This window comes from Octodon degus, unplaced genomic scaffold, assembly GCF_000260255.1.
Source record: "Octodon degus isolate 3935 unplaced genomic scaffold, OctDeg1.0 scaffold00044, whole genome shotgun sequence".
NCBI lineage: Eukaryota > Metazoa > Chordata > Mammalia > Rodentia > Octodontidae > Octodon > Octodon degus.
The window spans coordinates 14,658,308-14,669,494 of NW_004524620.1; the positions used below are offsets into that span (position 1 = coordinate 14,658,308).

Here is an 11,187-nt window from a genome sequence, read left to right on the forward strand (position 1 = left end):
TTTTTTTTTTGACAGAACCGGGGATTGAACTCAGGCCCTTGCACTTGCCAGGCAGGCGCTTATTCTACTGAGCCATCTCCCTGGCCTCCTGAATTTCATTTTTATAACAGTATCTATTTATTCTGCTCCAAATGTATGTTTAGAAATATTTATACTAGGGTTCACTTCAGCAGTACACATACTAAACTTGGAATGGTATGGAGTAGATTAGCACAACCCCTGAGCACAAGTGGCACACAGATTCTCGAAGCGTTGCATACTTTTTGCCATTTTTAACATATGAACAAATGAAAGTTTTGTACAGTAGATACTTTGTTACTAAATTAGTTCTTAAAATTCAAAAAAATCTATACTATTAATATTCTGCTTGGTCTGTCCATGGTTTTTTGTTTTTTCTTTCTGGCAGAACCAGGGATTGAACTCAGGCCCTTGAGCTTGCCAGGGAAGTGCTTATTCTATTGAGCCATCTCCCTGACCCCTGTTTATGTTTTTTAATACATGGAGGATCTGAGTGTTGTGGCACATATATGCAATCCTAGCACCTGGGAGGCTGAGGCAGGAGGACCACTGCAAGTTGAAGGGCACCTAGGCTACATAGTGAGATCAAGGCCGGCCCAAGTTACTAAGTGAGGCCTTGTCTAGAAAAAATATACATGGGGTGGCAGCGAGTCGTCCTTGCTTACACATAACAAAACTACAACAAAGTCTCTTTAAACAGAATGAGACTGTCCACAAACTGGTCACTCCACCCCACCACCAGAAAGGCCTCCTCCCTGAGCCCTTTGAGGCGCATGTTCACTCTTTCCCTAATCAATTTCCTTTTTAAAAGTATTTCTTGACTTGTCTCAATTTTTTCTAGCTAATCAACCCTAAAATCACCATTTCAAGCTTCAAAAGGTATCCTATTTGGGTTTTGATTAGAGTTGTATTAAAAATATAAATTACTTTGAGAAGAACTGACATTTTTATGAGTCATTATTATCCAGGAAATTGGTTAACAAGTCTTCTTTTATGGTCTTCAGTAAATTTTGTAGTTTTATTTATATCATTCCTGTCTATTTCTTGTGATGGTTAGTCTAATATATTTTAAATTATTCATTTCCAAGTCAATCACAGTCTGACTTCCACCTATTAATTTTAATTCTTTTGCTACTGAAAAAAGAGGGAAGGAGAAGCAGTAGAAATTACTTGAAGGACATAGAAGAGGTTTAGTATTAAGTTAATCAGGAAAAAGAGTCAAGACTGTTGTTAGAGATAACTGGGAGCCAGGTATGGCAGCACATACCTGTAATCCCAACACCTGGGAGGCTGAGGCAGGAGGATCACCACCAGTTTGAGGCCAGCTTGAGCTACATGGTGAGTTCAAGCCCAGCCTGGACTATATAGTAAGACCTTGCCGAGAGAGAGAGAGAGAGAGAGAGAGAGAGAGAGAGAGAGAGAGAGAGAGAGAGAGAGACAGACAGAGACAAAGAGAAAGAGAGACTGAGAGACTGAGAGACAGAGAGACTGAGAGACAACGAAAGAGACAGAGACAAAGAGAGTCTTCTCCTCTTTCTCTGCCTCGCCATTGCTTGATTCCCAAAACCTAAGTATGTGGTTTGACACCATCCTGCCATTTCCATTATCCAAAATAAAGACTTTTTCTCATTGGTTCTAGAATAATTGGCCCAGCCTGAGGCATATGTCTACCACTGAGGACAGACAGCTGGACAGGTGTTATGCTATGATTCATACCACCCGAGCTGTGTGCCTCCTCCTGGGACAGGGAGGCAAGTTTGTGCATGAAAAGGAGGAGCTGGGCTGCCAGTACACCGCTTGGTGTCATTCCTGCCTGCTAAATTTGCTTCTGATTGCCTTGTTGCTAACTGAAGTGATTGTTCTCAATTCTTTTTTTTTCTTTTCTTTTTTTGCGGGGGGAACTGGGGATTGAACTCAGGGCCTTGCGCTTGCCAGGCAAGTGCTTATTCTATTGAGCCATCTTCCCGGCCCCCTCTTCTCAATTCTTGTAGTTATTTTATTCTCTGACATCGTTGATGTTCTTGATAACTCCTTAAATCTCTTTTGTTTCAATAACTCGTTTTTCTTATGGTCTTCCCTGTTTTTTACCATTTATATTCTTTTTATTCCCCTGTGTATGATCCTCTCTCCCACCTGCCCTTCTGCAGAAGTGCTTTATGTAGGGCTTCATCTTCAGTCGACCTCGCGTCCCTTTCTACGTACAATATGCTAGACTGCCTCATTTTATCACCATACACTGCTGATTCTCATCCATTCCTGCAGGCTAATTTTCTTTCACCTGAGATTCATCTTATAGTTAGAAGAAATTAGTGCTTTAACTACAAGAGCAAATGGTGCTTTAAATGGTCTTGTGTCCACAGGAGACACTGACTACATAGTGGGCCTTCTAGGGAATGTTGGCTGTGCTGAGGAGTAGACACACTTCTCACTCTTGACACCTCGGGTTTCAGATGCGACATGCTGCTGCTATTGTACTGCATCTCTGCCAGTCGAAAGGCAGAACATAGTCTAGTAATTAGAAAAAATATACTAAGATGGGTATTTGTAAGCTTGGCTCTAAACTTGCTTTGCAACCAAGCCTTTTTATTTTAATTTTATTTTCATATTTATTAATTTTGTGGTATTGAGGATTGAACCCAGGGGCACACTACCACTGAGCTATATATTTAACCCAACCTTTTTTTTGATAGAGTCTCACTAAGTTTTACAGATTGGCCTCAAACTTGCAATCATCCTGCCTCAGCCTCCTAGGTAGCTGCGATTAGAGGACTGTGCCACCATGTGCAACATAACTGAGCCTTTTATGCCTAAGAGTTCCTAATTCATAATTATGATAGGGATACAGTGAGATAATTAATGCATGTGAAAACATTTTATAGTTCACAAATAGTTATATACGGTACATGAAACACGTATTATCGTTGTCTCATCTTGCCTCACTTGCTATTCACAGCCATGACATGGTAGTTAATTATGATGACTACTAATTTGCACCAAGCAAAGTATCATACCTCTCAAAGGGTCCTTAATGAATTCATTAGTCATTTAAATTTAACTTGACACACAATCAACAGCAGTAGTATACAAAACGTGTTTACTTCAGCTGCAAAGCTAGCATCACGTTTGGGGAAAAAATGGAAGCAGTCTCGCTAGTCAGGAGTTGGGTGACAGTATCCTGGAACTGCTGCTCAGCACTACTTCTAAGAAGGTGGCCATCACAGCTAGAAAGAGACGGAAATGAGAAGGATAAAAAGTATGAGGAAAGGCAGTAAAATGACTTTTTTTTTAAGAGAAAAAATAATAGAATCTTAAAAGTCCAGCCCAGTGTCCAAACACCCTTCCCCATTCTTACAGATCAGAAGCATGTGCTTTTAAGATCTGTTATCTGGGAAGGGTCCAGTGACTGCCTTTATTAATAAATTGTTTTTTCCAATTTTTGGTCTGATGTGGAAATAATCTCACCGTTTCACTACTGTATCTCTGCCTCTCTGCATTGGAACCAGCTTACTATGGACTGAAACCTTTTTAAACTGTGAAGTAAAATAAACCCTTCCTCTTTAACTTATGGATGTCAGGTATTTTGTTTCAGCAACAAGAAAGCAAGTCAGGGAGGGAAACTTATTCCTAAATACTGTATGTCACAAAATTCAAAAGTCCTTAAAAAAAAAAAAAAAGAACACATTATACTACATAAAATAAAAATAAAATTCTGCAAAGTAAAAACAAAGACAACAACAAGCTGGGCTTGATGGCACATGCCTGCAACCTATAAGCACACTGAAAGTGAGGTAGGAGGGTCACAAGTTCAAGGACAGCCTGGGCATCTTTGTGAAACACTATAAAAGATGTATAGAGATGGAGAAGAACTTTTTACTTTGTACTCCTTTAAACTTTGTCTTATCATGTGAATGTTTAATCAATTCTAACTGTAAACAAGTTAAATGGTAAAATGCTATCCCCTTTCTTATTTGTATGGTAACATTTATTAGGGAAATAATAAAAATAATTCTGAGGCTGCAACCTTAATTATAATTCTGTTCCGGAGCAAATTATTATTATTATTTTTTTTTTTTTAATGGAATCAGGGATTGAACTCAGACCTTTGCGCTTGCCAGGGAAGTGCTTATTCCACTGAGCCATCTCCCTGGCCCTGGAGCAAATTATTAACTTAGCACTCTCATTAAGTGGCAGTGCAGCAGAAAAGTCTTAGACATCAAGAAGTGGGACAACTAGAAGGTGGAATGGAAGTCACGGGAATGGTATCAGCTTCCCACTTGGGCATTGGGAGCAGCTGAAGCTGGAAATTGGTCATATGTGTGAGGACAGGATAGGGCCTCAGTGCCTAAAGCAGTCAAGCTACCTCCGTCTTGAGAAAGACATTTTCCCTGGACAATTTCAGCTTTAGTTGCTAGGCACCTGATGTCTCATGATGCTAACTTTACAAGACTATAAATAAATGCCCCTACTATTGTCCTTTGGGTCTTTTGCTCATCAGGCAAACAGACCTCCATCTGAACCCAGCTCTGCTCCCTGGTCTAGATTCTCTGCATTTCCTGGGATACACTGAGACACCAATGAGTCCCTACACTTGGGAGACTTGGCACATCACCTGGATTTTTCAAATACCTAACTCTCTACCTTTAAAATTTGTTAAAACAAAATCAGCATCCTAATGAAATGCAAAGTTACCAGCCCACCTCCTGATTATACAGGTTAAGCACTCCACAGCTCTGGGGCGCTCAGGCTTTGGCATCTCTATCAGTATTTCTCAATGCAGTGCACATAAGAAACCGCTGAGGCCCTTCTTCCCAGGTACACTGTGATTCAGTAAGCCTGGGGTAGGAGCTGAGCTTCTGCATTTCTAATACGCTCTCCTCTAAAGTGCCCACATTTTAAATATTCTTGCAGATGTGTCCCATATTTATAGAAGCCAATACGTAGATGAATACGTACTGAATTGTTTAACAAAAATTATAGCACATCACATGCCTTGTTCCACAACTTGGTTTTCTCCCATTTAAAGTCTTAGAAGAGTGATGACAAGCCGCTTAGAGCTCTCACTGATAAACAGCCTGCGGCAGCATGCGTGCCACAGGCCGCACGCAGAGCCTGTTCCAGCCCGGTGCGTGAAACCTCCTTGACGTTCTAAAAGCAAAGCAGTACCGCTGCAGCGTAAGTGTTGCGGCGGGAAGGCAGCGACCCTCCATGCGGTCGGGCCTTTCCTGCTCCTCCCGGCGCTTGCCCAGCAGCAGCAGCAGCAGCAGCAGGCCCGGAGGGTCCGCCCCACCGCTCCTCCGCGAGAAGCCTTGCTGCGCCACACTCTGCTCAAGGAACGACCCGGCTGGTCAGAGCCTGGGGTGGCGCGCCTTCCACGCGGCCGTTCTTAGCATCTGCCTTCAGCTCTGTCTCAGAGCACGTGAAAGCTGGCGGGGCTGTCTGCCTGCAGAATGGGAGAGGCACGTGACGGGAGCTAGTGGTGCGACAGGGAGCGCAGGTGCAGCGTGGCCCCGCGCGCCTTTGGCACTCTAGGGTCAGTGCGCGGCGCTTGGTGGGTGGGGAACGGGGCCGATGCATTTCGGTGTTGTAGCGACGTGTTAATTAATAATGGCGCTGAAGTTGCTGTAGCGGCGATCAGAGGCTCTGACCAGTGACTGAAAGGCGGGTGGGCCGAAGTTTTGAAACCATGTGTGTTAACATTAACATTCTGTTGTTATGCAGAAATAATAGCTGCGAAACTAGAATCTACAGGGAAGAAAATTGAACACACTATGCAGAGTTTGGTTTTATACATGTTACTACTTTTTCAATATGTTAACTTTAGGAGACCTCTGGAATTTTCTTCTTTAATCTAATGGTTATCTTTTGGGCTGATTACTGGTTTCCTTCCTCCCTATGTAATTTGACCAGAGTATCTAAGCTGATTTCCTACTAAGAGTATGGTCTATCACTAAGTAACACGCTAGTAACTGGATTTACAGTGTTTACAAAACAAAGTATATTCTCTTTATTACGGAGCTTTCCACCTGCATAGATATATCAAATACAGCACGAACAAATAAAAAACAAAAAAAGACAACAAGAACAAGAATTACAGACATCTGGGAAGAGGGATTATCTCTGATTTGAGTTAGAAAAATAAAGAAATGTGGCTTTTCCTGTACCTCATAATTACTACAGTGCTAGGGGTCAGGGAGATGGCTCAGTAGAATAAGTGCTTGCCTGGCAAGCACAGGGTCCTGAGCTCAATCCCTGGTACCACAAAAAAAAAAAAAAAAGAATTATTAGAGTATCGAGCAAGAGCAAGTCATACTAGTGACAAAACAAATTATTTGAAGATTCAGCATGACTTAATGTCTAAGTAATCACAAAGCAATGTAACACTCAAGGAGAAATATCAAAACAACACCCAGGATTTATTTATGTCAATGGGCACTGACTGGGGTCACTCCAAGAATACCAAGTCCTGATCTCTGGGGGTCTAGGGCTTATGTGGGATAAACAAGCAGGAAGTGCAGAGGCAGAATGGCTTATCAACTGGGGACTGGTTTGTACAATGTGCAACACGGTAACCTACTATGCATCACAGTGGCCAGCTGTTTCTAAGAGACAGAAGTATCTGGAACTCGAACAGGAACTGTTACTTAGGCAACCAGGAAGCTGAAGTATACTGGCTGTGGGTCGGCGCATTTTCTGTTGCACCACAGTTACATTTATAAAAATTTAAGACTTTGAATATTAAAACACGTGAATTAAATTGGACGTATTTTTACACTAGGGCAAAACTGTTTATCTTGTGAGTTTCTGGTTACTAAAGACACTGGCAGACGAGAAGTAAAGACTTCAGAAATTCAGAAGTACCAAGTCAATCCCTTTTCCGACTGAGGTCCACAAGAAACTAAAATGTGTTGCAGCAAGACTCTCTCTCTGGACAGCACGCTGTTTCCTAAGTGAACTGGAGCAGGAGACCCGGAGTCCACTGCTGGGGATGCAGCTTCCTTGTAATGTGTTGGAATTCACCTGCAAGCACCCTGTATGAGAAACAAAGTGGGCTTTTGTACCAGGAATTGAACTCTGGACCTCACAGTTGCCAGGCAGGTACTGTGCCGCTGAGCTATATCCCTAGCATGTGATTGGATGGGTTACCTATGGCTGGGTAGCCTGGTTTTTTTGTTTTTGTGGGAAGGGTCTATAGGGTGTTCAGGGTCTCACTACTAGATCGGACTCATGATCCCCCTTTTACAGCCTCCCAAGAGCTGGGATTACAGGCACGCGCCACAATGCCCAGTCTCAAACAGGTACTTTTTTTTTTTTGGCAGAACCGGGGATTGGACTCCTGCCCGTGCGCTTGCCAGGCAAGTGTTTATTCTACTAAGCTTTCTCCCCAGCCCCCTAGCCTGGTTCTTGAATAGCTGTCTTCTCTTAATGAGATTTTTTTCTTGTTTTTGAGAATTTTGTTTTCTGCTTGGCTGCATGAACAATGCAGGTCTTATAGCTATATCCTGAGGTGTAAGGACACACATGTGGCCCTGCAGTGCTGGTGCTTTGTGTCCTTGCAAGGAGGCGGAGTCTCCTTTCTTGAATGGATGAGACAAGACCCAGGTTCTGCCAAAGGTAGGCTTGCTGGGATGGTGCCTACTGGAGTCCTCATGGCCAAGCAGCCTCACACTGTGAAAAGTGCAGTTCTTCACAACACTCTACCAAGCATGCATTTTGTGACAGTCTCCTATTCAAAGAGGTCCTGTGGTTTAACTGTGTCCTTAGAAGTTTCATGTGTTGGAAACTTAACTGCAAATTCACACATTAGGGGCTGGTGAGATGGCTCAGTGGTCTAAAGCACCTACTTAGAACAAGCTTAGCAAAGCACAGGGACCGCGGTTCAATCCCCAGCACCACATGCCAGCCAGCCCCGCCCCCTGGTGGGCTAAGGTGGCCACACACACACACACACACACACACATAAAAATTAAAAAAAATTCACACATTAACTGTAGTTAGAGAGGTGGGGACCCTAGGAAGTAATTAGGATTAGATGAAATCATAAAGGTGGGAATCCTTTGGCAGCATTAGTGGCTTTATAAGAAGAGGAGAGACCTGAGCTAGCATGCTTACTGGGTCTCGCATGTGAGACCCTGCGCCATGGCTTGGGCTTCCTAGTCTCCAAAACCATGAGTCAAGGGCTGGTGATGAAGCTCAGTGGCACAGTGCCTGCCTGGCAAGTGTGAGGTCCTGAGTTCAATTCCTGGCATAAATAAATAAAATTTATTTTCTTTATAAATTAGCTGCTGTCAGTTATTCTGTTATAGCAACAGAAACTAGTGTTTAGAAGAAAAAGGCTAAAAACCTAGTTCTTGCTTTAGAGAATCAACAATAAAGCTGTCTTCTATAGAATCCTCCAAACACAGCCCCTCCAACTCCAACTGGCACCCATCGCTGGTAACTACAGAACAGAAAAGGGGAGATGTGGGCAGCAGCTGAAGCTGGAGGCACCTCCCAGGCTCACAGGCCAGCTGTCACAGGGCCAGCCCTAAGCACAGAGACCTGAGCAGGTCACGTGGAGAAGCCATTCTAGGCCCAAGACACGGGTGCCAAGGCAAGCAGCATGGATAAGCTTGCAGGCAGAGGCTTTCCCTTGGCAGCCGAGGGCCCTGCATCCCCTGGGGCCTTCCTCTCCTCCCTCCCTCTCCTTATCCTCCTCCTCCTGTCCTTACTTCTTCAGTCAGGCGAGAGGGCTCCACCTTTCTATTAAAAAACACAAAATGAAAACCTAGTTCTTGCAATAGAGAATAGGATATTAGAAAATGTAAAGGTTTTTATCAAACCAACATAATGACAGTTGTTATTGACAGGTTTTCAAATTTCAGAAAAGACTCGGGGTAAGAATGAAAGCTAGAGTAGCAGCTTACCAGCGATAGGAACGGTGGGACTGAGGCACGGAGCACCAAGGGGACAGGCTGCCTGAGCGACGATGCAGAATCTGGAATGCCTGCTGCAATTCAGCATGAGAGGAAAATAGCAAGAGGTAAAGTTGGAGAGATGGAAGAGGCCACATGACGAGCAGGCCTGTGTGCTATGACAACGAAGTGCACCTTAATTTGTAGGTGACTTGTAGGGGTTGAATTAGGTCCCCAAGTTCCTGAATTGAAATCTTAGCTGCAAGTATTTTAAGCTATAACTGCATTTAGATAATGATGTTTAGAGAGGTGATGCTTTTCTTTTAAGAAGAAATTTGGACACCCCAGGACACCAGGGTTATGTGCACCTAGAGAGCGAAGACAGAGAGAAGGTGGCCATCAGCAAGACAATAAGAGAAGCCTCAGGAGTGACCAGGCCTGCCAGTACCTAGAAAATGAAGATTCATGAGCGTGTACGATGTGTGCCTTACTTGCATAAGGCACTGCTGAAAATATACGCAGATCCATTATGCCTCAGGCTCTCTGAGGACTCAAGCGATGGGGCCACTGCATTCCACGGACATCTGATCTGAGCAGTTCAGTGTGTGTGCTGCGTGGCAGAGGGGCCATCCTCTGCGTTCGACTCTGGGCATGCATTCCTAGTGACAGGCTCGTGTCCGATACGATGGCTAGTATCTGGTTTTGAAACAGAGCCCAAACTGCCCTCAAGCTTACGATTTTCCTGCCCAGCCCCCTGGGGCAGCCAAGACTACAGATGTGTACCGCTGCACTTTCTCCCTCCCGGTGCTCTTAACCATTATGGAAGCTTTCAGAGTGAAATCTAGCATCTCTGCTTTTACAGATTTCTAAGTGTTTCAGCAGGGAGTGCATCAGACACCAACTTGCCAGTGCTCAGTCTCATGGCCTGTCTCCAGCTCTCTCCCTACAGGAGGGCTGCGGGTTCTCCTCCTTGGTCAACACCCCACTTGCCAAAGGCTCAGCTCAGTATCTGAAATGCACTGAGTTTTCTGTTTTAAAATTAATGTACATTCTTCAAGAAAAAAATTCACAGATTGTGGGGAGGACCCTGTTTTTCACTGTAAACGTTTATATTGTCATTATTTTAAAAACACGCAGAATGTGTTGCCAAACTGCAAGCCACACTGATGGACAGAGACGCACTGCCCACCCCGTCAGGGAGTGAAGCAGCTGGCCCTCCCTCTGTGTGGATGCAAACAGCCGCGGGTGGGGAACGTTTGGGGAAACTGCGTCTGCGCCGCACAAGTGCACACTTTTTTCTTATCATCTTCCCTAGATGATAATAGTATAACTATTATATAATATTACGTTGAATTAAGTACTCTAGAGATGATTTAAAGAATATCGGAGGATGTTTGTAAGATACATGCAAATACTACACTATTTTACATAAAGGACGTGAGCAGCCGTGGATGCTGCTGTCTACAGCGGGCGTGGAGCCAATCCGTGCGGGCTCCGGGGCGACGGCAGCGCGCAGCCGTGGGCGATCGCCCCGCAGAGCTTCCAGCTGTCGGAGCCTCGGCTGTGTTGCAGGTGTGAAACCCACCGCGTTAAGGTCGTGCTCCAAGGCAGCTTGCATCTGTGAGTGAGTGAAGCACGGGCCTGCAGGCTGGGACATTTCCATCGTGCAAGGAGCAGCTCTGAAGGCAGCTTCAGCTGCTGAGCTCCCTGCGTGGTTCGCTAGGTTATTTCCTGGGCCTGCACCTGGGCTCCATGCTCTTCCTCTGCCTGATTCTGCTTTCTTCTGCAACCTTCTACAGCGTTTACTCTGAAAAGTCTCAAAAAACTGAAATCCATCAAATCCATGTCCACTTCTGGAGAAGAGAAAAGACATATTCGGTAGCACGGTAAAGATTTCAATGTTATTGATATTATATTAAATGGTGAAACCAAGACATTTACTTTTAAAGGACTAATTTAAGTAACAGAAAATGACTTGTGTCTAATGCTCTAGAATCTGGTATTTAAATGTAACTGTATTTTTATTGTTGTTATTTTGAGATAGGGTCTCACAGTTCAGGCTGGCCTTGAACTCACTTTGTAGCCCAGGCTATCGTTGAACTCCCAGTGATCCTCCCGCCTCAGCCTTGGAGTGCTAAGACTACAGGACTGCAACTTTATTTATTTATTTTAGAGACAGGGTCTCACTCTGCAGTTCAGGCTGATGTAACCTTTTAAAGTAACAGTTCTCCTCCAAAGAAGAAATACAAATAGAAAGATATAATACAAGGAAAGGGAA

General features: G+C 44.1%; 1 long non-coding RNA gene and 1 other non-coding gene across 2 annotated transcripts in view; one reads left to right on the top strand and one right to left on the bottom strand.

Annotated features, from left to right (window-relative positions):
- The first annotated feature begins 159 nt into the window (after positions 1-159).
- LOC111816924 lies at positions 160-264 on the top strand. Its single transcript, XR_002821230.1, has one exon. It is a non-coding gene; the product is annotated as a U6 spliceosomal RNA (small nuclear RNA).
- Positions 265-10,060: 9,796 nt separating this feature from the next.
- Positions 10,061-11,187, bottom strand: part of LOC111816902 — a 23,174-nt gene continuing 22,047 nt past the window's right edge. The window contains exon 3 of the long non-coding RNA XR_002821219.1: positions 10,061-10,762. This is a non-coding gene — a long non-coding RNA (uncharacterized LOC111816902). The remainder of the gene's footprint in view (positions 10,763-11,187) is intronic.